The 16,063-nt window shown below is 37.6% G+C and overlaps 1 protein-coding gene and 1 long non-coding RNA gene across 17 annotated transcripts in view; one reads left to right on the top strand and one right to left on the bottom strand.

The window, feature by feature from the left end:
- The window catches only part of STAU2 (staufen double-stranded RNA binding protein 2), a 309,584-nt gene that overhangs the window by 97,897 nt on the left and 195,624 nt on the right, over positions 1-16,063 (top strand). The gene's annotated exons all lie outside the window — the stretch shown is intronic.
- Positions 236-7,877, bottom strand: LOC131495072 (uncharacterized). Of its 2 annotated transcripts, none has more exons than XR_009253742.1 (3): positions 7,700-7,877; positions 4,349-4,566; positions 236-1,244 (listed from the first exon to the last, which is right to left on the bottom strand). It is a non-coding gene; the product is annotated as an uncharacterized LOC131495072 (long non-coding RNA). The 2 variants fall into 2 exon arrangements; XR_009253743.1 differs by having other exon boundaries at positions 4,349-4,572; positions 7,458-7,753.

The raw sequence follows: 16,063 nt of genomic DNA, 5'->3' as shown, positions 1-16,063 counted from the left end.
GCCAACTGTAACTAGGTGCATCCACTCTTAGCCCTTCCCCAGTCAGATCCCACATGCATCTGTTTACTTTTTTTTTTTTTTTTAACAAACTAACACAACATGTTTATTTGTGTACGAAGCATTTCCCCAACCTTTTAACATGAAATCACATCTATGTGATTAACATCTACGGCAGTATATCCCCAAAGTAATATGCATACCTGGATTAATTCTAGACATTTATGTAAAACAAATATGAAAATTTATACTTTAATAGTTACGTATTTGTTTAATTGTATAAAGATGATTAAACATCAAATTTATCTTTTCACAGACATTGCTATATCTGAGACAGAGTTAAAAAGAATTTCATCTTGCCCATCCTTTTATTTTGGACTCCCCTGCTCCTGCAAACTAAGAGCCTGGTCCTTGCTGGTCCAGTCTTCCCCCTCCTAATCTCACTCTTGCATCGAGAGGGCCGTCGTAATGCAGTGTACCGGTAGTCAGTCCACCTTCATTTGCAGTCTGGCTCCACCTACACCAAGTTGTGTAACCTCTCTGTTCTTCAGTTTCCTCAGCTATAAAAATGGGAATAATAGCAGTATTTACCACTTAGGGCTACTGTGAGAATTCGATGAGTTGCTGTTTGTGCAGTACTGGAATATAGCAAGCTCAGTGTGAGCTGTTATTACTCTCTCAGTTCACAGCCATGAGTTGGACTCCTTTTAAGTGCAAGGTATCATGCCACATACAAGACACGAGGGCTACAGTGAATAAGACTCCCTTTTCCCCGTGCATGAGCAGAAAGCAGTCCCCTCACAGCCTTCCTAGAGCACTGCTCCCAGAATAGTATGTGAATCATTTACTCTAAACTGTTTGCTTTATTAAAGAAAGTATATGGTCTAATACAACATTCACAGACATTTGCAGTGAGTCCTGCCTTTCTTAGACTCAGGAAGTAAAAGAATACCCTTATTTTGATTTTATTAGAATTACATTTTGATAAAACAAGAGCCAAATGACAACTAAGATTATAAGTTTAGCTCTTCATTTAGTTGACTTCATCGTAAGTTCACCAGCACTGAAGTGTTCAGTTTCTGGACAGAATTTCTTATGCATGTACGGAATGATTTTGCTTCCTGAGAGATCACCATGGTCATGCTCTTGTCAGTCTCGATCACTCTTCCTGCTTCGGCATTCTCAGGGTCTTGCAGTCTCAGGTTACATTGCAGATTTGTCTTCTTGTCTCAAAGAAGTGTCATCCTCTGCAAATAAGGTTGTAGAGTCTTATTTACAAGGCTTTCTTTTGTTCTCTTGAGTGACTTTTTAAGGAGAATAACAAAAAGAATAATAAAAATTTGCTCAAGATGCATTCTTACTTTACTCCCATGTGGGTCTCAAATTTTCGGAATTCTCTATGTTGCTTCCTCAAATACTTCTGGAGCCTTATACACACTAGGTTTGAATGACTTTTTGATTTTGCTTGACATCCTTTCTTTAAGAATATATGGAAGGCTTTCTCCAAATCAATAAAGGCAGCAAGAGGTTTTTTACTGTACTGAACTTACTAGTTGTCTACATATCTCATTTTAGAACAAAAATAAAACTATCTTGTGTTCTTACCTTCCCTAAATCCAAGTAAGTTCTTTATGTTGAGTTTCAGTAGTCTAATGTAATGTAATAAAACAATCTTAATATCATCAAGTATTTTTCACCCTTGTTTGCTTGCACACCTTTTCTCTCTCTTTTTTTCATCTCTCCTCTCTCATTGAGATAAAAATAAGCAACTTCAACTGTTTCACTATTCTCTTTTACCTTTGGGTCAGGTTTAGAATCTTAGACCGTGATGTTTGGACTGTGTAATTATCTCAGGTATTATTCGCATCATGGCTTATTGCTTTTCGCAGTTCGAGTTTCCTGGGAGCTTATTATTCATTAATTTCCCAGGCTTTTTCTTGGCCTCAGTTAGCAGAACCTTGACCCACTTGTTTTCTTTATTTCCTTATTATTTGTTGACATTCTCACATTCTCCGGTCAAGATGCACTTCTTCAAAGATAAATGAGTTACTAGACACCTACACTGTGGTTGACTGACAGTTCATAAAATAGTCTACAGAGATAGAACATAACCTGAACTCAAATAAATGTCCTTGAAGACATAAAGAGAATTTAAAAAGTTAAAGTTAACATTACTCATTATTTTACATGTAATTTATCTAAAGGTTTATTTAGTTGGTTTATACTGGTTTTCTTTTTAAAAAATATTTATTTGGGGGGGGGTGCAGAGCTCATGTGCACACATGCGCACAGGGCAGAGAGGAGAGACAGAATCTCAAGCAAACTCCCCACTGTCAAGGCAGAGCCTAATGTGTGGCTTGAACTCACAAACCAGGAGATCATGACCTGGGCTGAGATCAAGAGTCCGACGCTCAACTGACTGAGCCACCCAGGGGCCCCTTACTGGTTTTCTTGATATCTGAACTTATCAAGGTATTTTCTGAACACTGCCTGATATTTTGCAGTGCGTTGGCTTCTTGAATGATTGATTAGCCAAATGTTAGTTTTCCTAGGGAGCATGAAGTGGTCTCTCTGGGGTGATATAAGCACTGACCGCAAATGCCACCAAGCATGGCAGTTGAAAGGCTAGGGATCTGCTAGTGTTACTGTGGCCCTTTCCTGGACCTCTCCCAAGCAGACATAGTAGTGGAGCTAGTGGCATTGCCCCTAGGTTTGAGGAGCTGGTAACAAAACCCCTAGGTTCTTTACAGGGAATAATAAAAAGCAGGAGAGGTGCTGAAGCATCATGGAAACATTGTGGGATGTTTAAGAAGGATGATGGATTTGTTGCCAAGGAAGAAGGAAGGCAAACAATCAGGATTTCCTACTCTGATCTGACACAGTGTATAACTTGTCCAGGTTTACACGGCCAGTGAAGGACTGAGCTGTCCCTCCAACCCATGATTATATGTTTTCCAGGCTTATGCTTTTTTTGCTGTGCTGTGCTAACTCATGTGAACATCTGCTCTTTGGGAATAATAGGATATCATGACAGACTTATTTAAGAATATTCTTAAGAGCTATTTTGCTCACTGGAAAGAATTTGCAGTGTGAGTAAAATGCATTCTCTAATTTATATTGTTAAGAGGAATCATAATCAGAGGTCAGAACTGTTAGCCTGTCATACTAAGTATTACTCAACCTATTTCCATGCATGGTAGTCAGACTGCCTGTCAGTGTCATGTTTTTACCAGTATTGTCTTGTTGCCATGATTTTGCCTCAGGTACAGGTATTTTGCCACAGGCAAAGATAAAGAGGTTTTGATGTTCTTAGCTTAGTGTACGTCCTGGAGTAAGATAGTTCACACTGACTTATTGATAAAAAGCATACCTAGATTATCTGCAGCAATACAGGAAAAGGAGAGCATAGATAATTGCAATCCAGATAGTATTCCCCAGAGGATTTGTGCAGGAAAAAAAATAAATTACTTTAAATTACTTTAAATTACTTAGCATTACCTCAAAGTAATTGTAGTTAAAAAAGTAGAAGAGTTTTCTAAAAGTCCCAGGTACTCTTTTATTTTGGCAAAAGTTACTTTTTATACTGCAAAAGGATCCAGGTAGTTGATCAGGTCCTTTTCCCCATTTCTTTGAAAAGTAGTATTGAGTCAGACAATGGTATTGGCTCCAAATGATCTGTATAATTCCAATTAATCGTCTGGTATGGATTATAATAAAATGTCAAGTGTATTACCAATAGCAGAAGGTATTTTTAAAATCCTTAAAAGATGATTATCAATAATTTGAGACTACTTGTATCACTTGAATCTGGCAGCATATTTCCATGTGGCAATTCTAGCTAATAAATTATGTTTGCACTCTCAGCTTCTATGGAAGTCACCCAAAATTCTGCATTTAAAAAAAATGATTGTGTGAATATGAAACAAATGATTACCCATTTGTTTAATCCATATGTTTAATTTTAATTGCAGGTGAGAGGATAAAATGTAGTTTATAAGTAATTAAGTGTATCTATTCCTTGGCACTTAGATGTTTAATTATGAATTTTATGATGTGTCGGAGCCAACATTTTCTTACAGAAATACAACTCAAGATTTAATACTGGGCAACAGTGGGAAAATGGGATTTAGTATGAAAATATTTGCTTTATGTAAACCTTTTTATGAATGTAGCTAATGCATAAGTGAAGTCAAGCTGTAAAAACAATTAGCTGGGAAAATGCCAAGTTAAGTTTTTTATATTCCAATGAATATCTGTTAACTACACATTATTTATGCAAATGTACGACTAGATTTACTTAGATTCAGGTAAAAAAGACTAAGTACTAGAAGTATGCAATAAGTATAATTACCATTTACATCTCCAAACAAAGCACATTAATCTTTCTGCAGCACCGCTGATGTAATGTCTCCTTACTTTTGGGAGTATTTGAAGTGGGCAAGCATCCAAAGTTGATAGTGAATTCTGATCAGCAAAGGCACTGGAATAGATGTCTGGGCTGGACATTGTAACAAAGCGAGCCATTTCTAAAGCTCTTGGAAGATTCTACACAATCATCCATTGGAATCTCTTATTCTAGACATTACAAAAAAACCAATTTATTCAAAAAGGGTGTGAAACTTCTCCTAAAAATATAATCTGATATATTTGTGGGTTTTTTTTTTTTTCATTTAAACTTCTTAAAAGCATGTTCTTTGGGGCTTAAGTTAATGAGGAAAGAGAGGATTTAAAATATTTTCTGGAACCATTTTGTTGTTGAAAGGACTTGACAGATTCTTTGCACTAGTTTTCAAAGAACATTCTCAGACAACCCATAACCAAAGATGATCTATTGATAGAATTAGATAATGAGAATCTTCTTACAAGTCAAAGAAAAAATAAGCCATATTTTCTGTAATTTTCTCCAAAAAGTTTTTCTTAAATCATTTGATCCCCTACACCCATAATTTCCTTAAATTTAAGACTCTGCCACTAGACTACTAGCACGTAGTATTTAGTGAAGACATATTAAAAACTTGAAATTTCTTTAAAACATTTTACTAATGTTTTTGTAGTTCACAGAGCACTTCATATGCACACACATATATATCTAACTGAAAATACACAGATACACTAGGATATTTCATGAAAAACACAATAATTTCCTTCTGGTTTGCCACTTGAATAAGGTTGATAAAGTTGATACAGACAAGATCTTTCATATCACTGATGAATCTTAGAGAAACTAAGTCCTCTTTCCCAAAGTGCTTATAGATAGTTTTTGGAGCTTAAATCCAATTGCTCTAACTGTAAATCTAAAGATATCTTCCTCTATCCACACCATCTTTCAGTGTTTATTTACTCCAAGTTTATAAAAATACTTGGTAAACATTTTTAATTATATTTAAAAATGTTAAGTAATTTTTATTACATTCAAGATAAAAAACTTCTAGTAGATTAAAGTAACCTGTAGAATACACAGACTCTTAACTAAGGCATAATACCTAAAACAGCATATCCCAAGGTGTGTTTCATAGAATACACATGGTAATTCACGTTACCAAAAATATTTAGGAAACACTGTATAGTATATTTCTGTCTTGAAGCATTTCAGTACAAGCAACATAAAGCCTATGAGAAGACAAATTCATTAATCTTGTATCTATATTAATAGATACCATGAAAATTAATCATGTCTCCAACACAAGAAGTTAGAAAAGGAATAACAAAGTAAGTCTGAAGGAGGAACATGAATGCATCAGTAGATTAATTAGAAAAACAGAAGACTAATAGAAGAAAACATGCAGAATCCAAGATCTTGTTCTTAGGAAGAACCAATATGTAATCTAATCAATGTGAGCAAGTGTGAATGCAGAGCACAAATATGCAGAATGTAGTTGGACAGTAAGGGAAGCCTGACGCCTAGGAAATGACGGTTCTCATAAAGGACTGTTTTGTCCAACTCAAGGAAGACTGTTTCAGAATGAGGATAAACTGGGTGATTTTGTAGGAAAATATAAACTGCCAAAAAAGATCCATTGCTATAGAAGTGAAAGGACAAGTAGTCAAATAGCCAATTACCATTACCTCCCCCTACCACCCTGAAGAAAAGCACTTGGCCTAGATGGTATCACAGAGAAATTTTATTGAACCTTTGAAAAATAGGAAACAAAAAAAAAAAAAAAAAAAGGAAACACATTATTTTGGGCAATCAAAACTAGCCTGTCTAGCTCAACAGTGCCAGCTAAGACAAAACAAAACACAACAAGAAAGGCTAGAACTTCAGACCAATATTCCTTATAAAATAGCAGTGGAAAAATCCTAATTGAAATATTGGCAAATAGAATTTGGCAATTTATTGAAAGAATAACCACTGCAACCACGTGGGAATTATTCCAGGAATGCAAAATTATTTCACTATTAGAAATATGGTAATGAAATTCACTTTATTAAGAGATGAAAAGTAAAAATTGCTAACTACACAGAGGCTGAAAAGGTATCTGAAAATTCATTCTTGACTTTGAAAACAATGTTATGAATATTGAATACTTCTTCAACATGATAAACTATATACTCTGTTGATGCACACACACATACATGTACACATACACACACTCCCCTCCTATCCCAACCAAACCCAGTAGCCAGCCTTATGCTTAATAAGGGCACATTAGCCACATTTCCAGTAAAGTGAGAAGCAAGACGAGAGCATCCATTATCAACTGCTATTTAGTATTCTTTAAGGGGTGTGGCTCAATGCAGGGGAAAAAAAGAATAAAATTTGGAAAGAAATAGGAAAAATTACTTTTCTTGGCAGAAAAAATATAATTGTTTATTTGTAAAATTGCGAGAGAATCAACTAAACACCTACTAGAAGCATCAAGAGAATTCAGTAAGGGAGATGAGTGGCCAAGTTAGTATCCAGGAATCAAAGCCTTCATATTCACAAATGGGAAGGGGAGACGACCCACGGATCTTCAGCATGCGTGAAATCACTGAAGCTATTTGGTAATAATGTAGACTCCACCAAAGAGTCTGATTCAGTCAGCCTTGAATCTGGATGTTAACAGTGTTCTAGACCCCACCAGGAGGACTCTGATGGTCTTTTGTTTGTTTGTTTTTTGTTTTTTTAATGTGAAATTTATTGTCAAATTGGTTTCCATACAACACCCAGTGCTCATCCCAAAAGACGCCTTTCTCAATACCCATCACCCACCCTCCCCTCCCTCCCACCCCCCATCAACCCTCAGTTTGTTCTCAGTTTTTAAGAGCCTCTTATGCTCTGGCTCTCTCCCTCTCTAACCTCTTTTTTTTTTTTTCTTCCCTTCCCCCATGGACTTCTGTTAAGTTTCTCTGATGGTCTTTGTGGGGGACCCACACTTTGAGAAATGCTACCCTGAGGAACCCATGCCCATTCCTGTGCCATCACTCCTACCTTCCTGTTAGCTTCCACATCGCTGTGTGTGGTACCAGTTATTTACCTGTCTCAGATGGCATGCTGCGGTACCCAGAGGAATACAGTGGCAGCATACTGTGGAAGGAGAGCCCTTCCCCTCCAGGTTGCTCCTCCAAGGACTCTTCTGTACAGTTACAAAGTGGAAGCACTTTCAAAATGTCAAAACCGCTCTGCTTGTCAGCCACTCACGGGAGGCACTCCTTGCTGCTTCTGCTACAAGCCATCTATCCAGTGGGATGGCAGGAATTGGGTTGGGTCACGGCCCACTGTTATCTGTGCTTCCGGAAGACATGCGCAGAGCCTCCAGGGGGGTTGCAGCCACTACTAGCCTGCAGATTTCGTGGGGCTGTGTTTCCCTGGAGTTTCTCACTCATTCCCACCAGTCGCTTGTTACTTAATTCTCATGTTCTCTAGTACCTCCCAGCTTGAACGCTGCTTATCAAAACTAACTGGTTAAGTTCATTTCCTCTGACTCTGCACTTGTACCCAGGAAGCTACAGAAAAACAACTGTGCTGACTGGTCCCATCTTGAAATAGGGACCACAGTCCTTCAGTGGACTTTTAGCAGTGCCTGCAATCCTACTGTATTCTCCTAGGTGGTTCAGCCTCCTGTTTTCAGAGAGGAGTTACCCAGACTATGCAGTGGCCTGCCAACTGCCTCTCTTTGGACAAACAGCAGCTAGAGACTTAATTTAAGTAATAAGTCAGACCATGTCACTCCCCTGCTTAAAACCCTCTCTGATGGCTTCAATCACACGTGGAATCGAATTCTGACTTACCTTCCTGGCTACTTTTCAGACCTAGTTTCCTACCACTTACCCCTTGACTCATTGCTATCCAGGTACGAGAACACTTCCTGTTTTTAAAAAATGGCTGTATGTTACCTCTGCAGGGCCTTGGCACTTGGTATCTCATTTGCTTGGAACATTTTTTTTTCCTCCAGGCATTCATATGCCTGGAATTCTCCCTCCATTCACCTCTTTATTCAAATGTCACTTCCTAAAGGCTTTCTTACTACTCTGTTCTCTTACTTTACTTTTCTTCTAACCCATCTTATCAGTTGCTACTGTTTTATTTGTTGATTGTCTCCTGAGGGCAGTCTACCATCCCTAGGGATTAAAACAGTCCCTGGCATGAATTAGGCCCTTAATAAATATTTCTTAAATTAATTTAATTCACATAGCCCCTGGCAGTCAAGCAAGGGCAGGAAGAAGACCAGGTCATTAATTTCTAAGAGTGCAAAAGGGAGGGATGCTGCTTGTGCCCTCCCCCAATTGGATAGGCTCATTTCTGGGAGTCTGCCAGGACTGTAAATAGGAGTAGGTGAAATCACCTAGGAAGACTCTTTTCTTGAGAAGATTGGATGCAAGGGAGAGTCAAGACTTTTTAAAAAACTTTTTTTATTGAGGTAAAATGCACAATAATGTAAACATCATTTTTACTATTTTCAATTATACAATTCTGTATGCTATGAATTAGTACATTCACATTGTTGTACAACCACTACCACTGTCTAATTCTAGGACATTTCATCACCCTTAAAAGAAAACTCATGCCCATTAACAGTTACTCCCCCTTTTCTCTCTTCACAGCCCCCGCAACCACTAATCTACTTTGGTCTCTGGATCTGCCTATTCTGGACATTTCATCTAAATGGAATTATGCAATATGTAGCCTTTTGTGTCTAGCTTTCATTTAGCATGTTTTTAAAGTCCATCTACATTATATCCATGTATCAGTACTTATTCCTTTGTATGGCTCTATAGTACTCCATTGTATGGATATCCATTGTATGGGTATACTGCATTTAGTTGATTGATGGACTTTTGGTTTATTTCCACCTTTTGGCTATTATGGATAATGCTGTGAACATTTGTGTATACATTTTTGTTTTTGTTTTCAAAGAGGGCACAAGTGAGCGAGGGTCAGAGAGAGGGAGAGAGAAGTGGGGTTCACCCAAAGCAGGGCTCTTGCTCATCCAAAGTGGAGCTTGAGCTCACCCAGTGTGGGGCTCACACTCAGGAACTGCCAGATCATGACCTGAGCTGAAGTCAGATGCTTAACCAACTCAGCTACCCAGGCATTCCTGTTTCAGTGCAGTTTTAAATTTCAGTTGTTTTTTTTTTAAATTTTAATGTTGACTTATTTTGAAGAGACAGAAACAGAGCATGAGTCGGGGAGGGGCAGAGGTCTCGAAAGGGAGACACAGAACCCGAAGCAGGCTCTAGACTCTGAGCTGTCAGCACAGAGCCCGATGTGGGGCTCGAACTAACGGACCACAAGATCATGACCCGAGCTGAAGTCGGATGCTTAACCGACTCAGCCACCCAGGCGCCCCTAAATTTCAGTTTATATGTATCTAGGAATGAAATTGCTTGGTCAAATGGCAATTCTGTTTAAATTTTTAAGGAACTGCCAAACTTTTCCACAGTGGCTGCCCGACTATAGCCATTCTAGTGGGTGTGAAGTACTATGTCATTGTGGTTTTGGTTTGCATTTCCCTGATGGAACATCAGCTTTTAAGCATGAGCTTCAAAAACGTTAAGAGAAGAGACAAAGAATGAGAGAGAGTAGTAAGACTGTAGCCAGCATGGTTTCTTGGACTTACTGTGCCTCCCCAAATTCTCTTTGGTAACCAATGTGACCATTAGTCTCTGAGGTCTAATTTGACTTAAATTGCCTTAAGTGCCAAGTCTGGCAGGACTTCTCCATAGTTTATAGTTAGTACCTCTGCAGTGTACGGTGTTCATTTTATCTAGTTCATTCAGAGACAGCATCGTGTAGAGGCTAAGATCATGGGCTCTGGTGTGAGATTACTTGGGCCTGGGGGGGCGGCCTTGGGCAAATGAAATATCTCTTCCTCATTTCCTTATGTGTAAAATGAAGTTGGGGTTGTTATGGTGACTGAGATTAGTATGTATAGTGCTTGGAAGAGTGCCTGACACGTATTGACTGCTTTGTATATTTTTGTTGTAATCATGATAATGGTGGTGATGATTTATCTCGCTATTCATGTAGGGAAGGGGAAGAATAGGTTTATGCTGGATCCAAGTGTAGGATTTAGAGTGGTGATTGTGTATTTACAAAATGGGGCTCTTTGATAACATGCTATGCTTTCCATGGTCTTATTGTGGTACTAGCATCAGTAACACAGTACACATTATTTACTCTGGTGGATTATATTCTGTGTTCCACAAGTCACTCTGCTAATTTATCAAATTTACATTTGGAACACAGATTTACCTTTATTTGGATTGGAACTAGACTTATTTCAGTTAAACATTTTTTTTTTTTTTGGTTTATACTCTAGTACAGCCGTATTATTAAAAAAAAAAATTGAAATTACGAAAGAGAACATCATTTGTAATTCCATCACTTCAAGGCATCCTGTCCCAGTTTTTAGTACATATCTTTCTGTATTTTCCCCTAGGCATTTTAGACATCATTAGAATAATTCTACAAATAGAATAGACTATCCTTACCCTCCTTTAAAGCTTATTTTCAGCTGCCCTGTGAATCTTTTTTAATAGGTCCTAATTTTTGAAATTCCTCAAGACTTAACATTTAGATCCCATAAGAGATATATTTTCAAAATTTATAGATGTGAATAGAGAAAGAACCCTCTCCTATCTAGACATTTTATATACATACAAGCTTGAAAGTGGGCCAAGGACTATTTTATGGCTTTATGATAAAACCTATTATTTTTCTATAGCAAGTAAAAGAATGCTTAGCAGTGCCAAAATGCATACAAAGAGTCAAAGTAATCAACATGTCATTTGAATTCTAAGTTTTGGCTGTTAGAGGTCTTTAAACATAGATTCTGCAAATATTCTACAGATAAGTAAACTGAGATAGAAAGATTAAGTGACATTTCTGCTTTCAGTCAATGTTAGAAATAAACACAGAAATCAAAAGCCTCTCCTTATTAGATGAGAAGATAACATGTTCATGTATTTCAAGACATAAACCTGTAGAGGAGATATGAACACTTAAGCTGGGTTGAGCTTTATGAATAATGCTATCAAATAAAATGAGGCAATTATTTCTCAATTTTTAAAAGTTCTCATGTTATTTGGAATATGTCTTTCTCACCTTGTAAAAATGATACTTAGGAGAGTAGACATGTTAGAAAAAAAGCAGTCACTGAATGGTAGGGGAGGACACATGGATTTTAGTTGTTTAGACTCATACAAGAGGAGTCTACAAAGAGAGCATTAATGAAGTAACTTTAGGCAGGAAGGCAAGGATATATGATATGGAAACTTCTTATAACTGACAGTCAAATAGAAGTATACGAATAAAATTATGTATATTCTTATAAGAATACTTACATAAGAATGTAAAATCTTCCCTTAACTCAAAAATCAAAACCAAAACTCTATAAGGAATGTCAGACAGTGTTAATTCAAAGGAACCAAATATATATCCTGTCTTTACTGCTGTATGACTTGTGATGTCTTGAAGATAGGCCAAATCTGAAGACTTTTTTGGGATTTAAAGAAAGGGAAGCTTTTATTTTATTTTATTTTATTTTATTTTATTTTATTTATTTATTTTATTTATTTTTGCTTTTATTTTATTTTATTTGAAATTTTATTTGTTTAGTTTTTATAAGACTTCCAGCAGACAGAGGGCAAAGAGGCATGGGGGAAAAGGCCTTACAAGCAGCCTTTATAAAACTTAGACCATTAGGACTGTAACACTCGATGCTCATTATTCTGACTTTTCAGTTTGATGGTTACTTGATTGTGTCTCTTTTTTGATCCTGCTTGGCTTGACATACCATACAAACCTAGGATTTCATTATGGAGCTCTGTTTGTTTCAGTGGCTATTTAGTAAATTGCTTCTGAAGTCTACTAGTGGACCTTAGGTTTAGAAGGAACTTGTATTAGGTTCTTTAGCTTACCAAGGACATAACAAATTTCGTAAACAAATGTGAACACAAAAATAGAAGAGGATAAAGCAGATTTTTGGGAGATGACTTAAGAGTTTCTTGAGTCTTGAGCTCTGAAGTTAGATAGACTTCAGTTTGATTGCTCACAACCATGTTGGGGATATTTGTTAGCTCTCATGGTGATCATGGGGGCATCTGTCTCACCTGGCCGCTGTGAGGTTAAGTGAGAGACATATATAGGAAACCTAACCATGATGCTACAGGAATGTGTGTGGTCGTTTGCTTGTGTGGAGTTTGAAGTAATCAAATCACGTATGCTGTATTGTGAACTGTGGTGATATCATGGAGCAGTGGTTCTCAGACTCTTAGTATGAAAGATTTATCAGGGAATCTTGTTAAAGTGAAGCTTCTTGTTCCATCCCCAGAGACTGATTCAGCAGATCAGGATTGGAGCACAGGAATGGACATTTTTAATAGGCACTGAGGGTAATTCTGATGAGTGGGATCACACTTTGCAAAGTATTTTGGAGGCTGTGGGTAGAAGCCATTTGACCCTGAAACTTTAATAGCCTGGATGAGTGAGTTTTCATGGCTCATTTTTTAATAACAATCACTATGCAAATATAAACATTGCAAATCACTATGCAAATATAAACATTTAGAATAAAAATTCTAATTGAGAAAAATCATTTAAGAATAGCAATGTAAGATTTCATAAATATCTACTAATTTTTAGAAATGTGTACATCACTTGTTAAAAGCACTTTACTTAGAATGAGCTTAATGTTTGAAATAAATAGAAAAAGAAATTCTACTTAGAACATATCAAGCTTCAAAGTTAATAAACTCTGAATGTTCCTTTAGTAAAGGAAACAGGTATTTAGAGACCTGGACCTAACATACAAGGAGACTTTCTGCATCATTTCTACCATGATTCAGTCTGGGTGCCATTATGGAGGGCATACTGGTTAATTTTAATTGCCACCATGATATGGGGAGATGTGATATATAAGGTAATCAAACCATGCGGGGTAGAATATTAAGAATCATTGTTAAGTAAGAGGATGGAATGAAACTAGAACAAAACAAGTCAGGCCTTTACTCTTGGTATTTCCTGTTGTTAGCGCTAGAATAGTTTACTTTTTATGTTAAAACACAGCAAACCTGATTTCTCTTCTGATAGTTACACAATATAATATCCATATACATATGTATCCACATGCATACACATATACATATATAGAGCCATATTTGATGGCCACAAAGGAAGAGGCCCCAAGGGCTCTTTAGTGTGCAATTAATATTTTGGTCAGAAAATCAGCAGATTGTTTCAGTATGGTTATGTGTTATGACATCATATTCCAGTAAAGTCATAATGAACAGAAATTTTGTTTGTCTCTGTGGCAAACCGAAATGAGTTTTGTAATTGTCAGCAGGCCTTAGTGATTATAGTGGCGCCCACTCCCTCTACTGTAGTTAAAGGTCTGTTAGCATTCCAGTTGTGGACCTCTGTTTTCAGAAGTGTATAATTAATTGTAAACATTTGCTCTATGGTGAAAGCTTGCCATGTAAGATCTCAGTACAGGAGTCAATTTCTGATTTCAGGTTGTCTGTTTTAAAGTTTTATAGTGGAACCAGTTAAAAATATCCATGAAATACTGTGTAGGTGGAAAACTGAATTTTGTGGTGTACACAATGAAGATAACCTGCATTTATTTTGTTAGTCTTTTAAGATCTATGCAGTAAGGGTATCTAAAACAATAGGAAAATGCACTTCAGGAATGCAGTGAGAGATTGTGTACCTCAGTATACTAGGTCTTGTAATCGAAGAGCAAAACAGATTGTGGTTTTTGATGCTTCGTCTTAGCATATTAAAAGTATTTTACTGTCAGTGATCTTTTTCTTCCTTTAACTTTTTTTATATTTGCCTGTTTAAAATGAGAACCTATGACAGAATGAAAACACATTTAAAATACTTTATCTTAAAACAAAATAATAGAAAACTGTGGCCAAGAAAATTGACTGTAGGAATTTAAAACAGCGACCATTTCTTTTCTTCCTACTCTGGATTTCCCCACTGCAGATGACACTATTGATTTCCCTGACATTGTGTCGTAATTTCTTTCCTAACTCTGACCCTCTTTTCGTCTCCTTCACTGCCGTCTATTGTTTCCCCTGCCTTTTGATCATGGGCCTCAATCAGATCCCAGCCTTAGGCTCTCCTTTTCGGTTCCTTTACACTTACCCTTTCCAGGTGCTGACCCACTCACATGGTTTCAGTTATTGTCTCCCAGAACTGCATCTTCAGGGCTGATGTCCCTTTCTGGTCCTTTACCTTCTGTAAGCCTTTGCTAATTAATGCCATCTGCCTGCCGAATTCTTCTATGACAGGCTCTGTGCAGTTTATCTCAGGCTGAATATAGAACCCCGCTCTTCAGATGTCCAGTAATCATCCCAAACATAGTAGGTCTTCAGTTGGACTTCTCTTTGCTTTGAAACAGACATTTTTCAGCACCGGACTGATTTTAACTTAATTTTTTTGACATCATGTTGTAAATCCACCACTCCCATCAAAATCAATCCTTTTACTTTTACTGAATTGCCCAATTCAGTGGTGTTAGTTCTCAGTCATCGTTTCACTTGGTCTGTGAGTATAATTTGCCACAATTGCCCCCTCCCTCCTCCTAGATCTACTTTTTCCCATTTAACTTTCAGGAAGGACCCTGTGCTTGCCTGTTCTTCTTCCTGTCACTCCTTCGCACAGAGTTCTCACTGTCCTGTGGCTTTAAATTCCATCCATATATTGATGACTTTCAAATTTTATCTTCACCTTGGACCTCTTTCCTAGAGTCCAGACTTAGAGTCCAGACTTGACTGTTCATTTGACATCTCCACTTAAGATGTCTAAGCAGGCTGAGTGATTTAATATCCCCCAACCAGAGCGGCTGATACCCACCCCCAACAAACCTGTTCCTTCTCCAGTCTTCGCTGACTCAGTGTACAGGTACTCTATCTTCCACTTGTTCAGCTCAGAAGCCCTGGGGTCATCCTTGACTCTTCTTTCATATTCCATAACTAATCCTTTGGTAAACCCGGCCAGCTCTGCTTTTGAAATTTGTTCAGAATTGAACTGTTTCTCATTACTTGGACTGCTGCTACCCTAGTAGGTCCCTGTTGCTGTTCCCTTGTGTTACTGCAGTAGTCCCCTGTAGATCTCCTTGCTTCCATCATCATCCCCTACTGTTCTCAGCATAATCGTTAGGTGATCCCTCCAAAATGCAAGTCACGTATGTTACTTCTCTTCCAAACCTTCTAGTGGCTGGCCATTTCACTCAGGGTAAAAGTTGGATCTTTACAATAACTTTTATGTAAGGCACTAAGGAATCTGGCTACCTCTTTTCCTTTCTTAGCTTTCCTTTTCTCACTTCCTCAACTGTAGCCAGATAAGCATCTTCTGAATTAATTGAACATACTTGGCACACTGCTGCCCCAGGACCTTTGCACTTGCTGTTTTCTCTGCCTCAGACGCACTGTTCCAGATATCTGGGTGTTGCCTCCCTCAGTTATTTTAGATCTTTACACAATTGTCATATTCTCAATGAGACCCTCCTTGGCCACCCTGTCTAAAACCTACCTCCCGAACACTTCTGAACCTTTCCTTCTTTTTCTGTTTAACTTAGATCTCTAACATACTAGATACTCTGCATATTACTTTAGTTACTATCTGTCTTAC

Source organism: Neofelis nebulosa, chromosome 14 (genome assembly GCF_028018385.1).
Source record: "Neofelis nebulosa isolate mNeoNeb1 chromosome 14, mNeoNeb1.pri, whole genome shotgun sequence".
Taxonomy (NCBI): domain Eukaryota; kingdom Metazoa; phylum Chordata; class Mammalia; order Carnivora; family Felidae; genus Neofelis; species Neofelis nebulosa.
The sequence above is the reverse complement of the archived record's forward strand: the minus strand, read 5'-3'. Positions and strand labels throughout refer to the sequence as shown.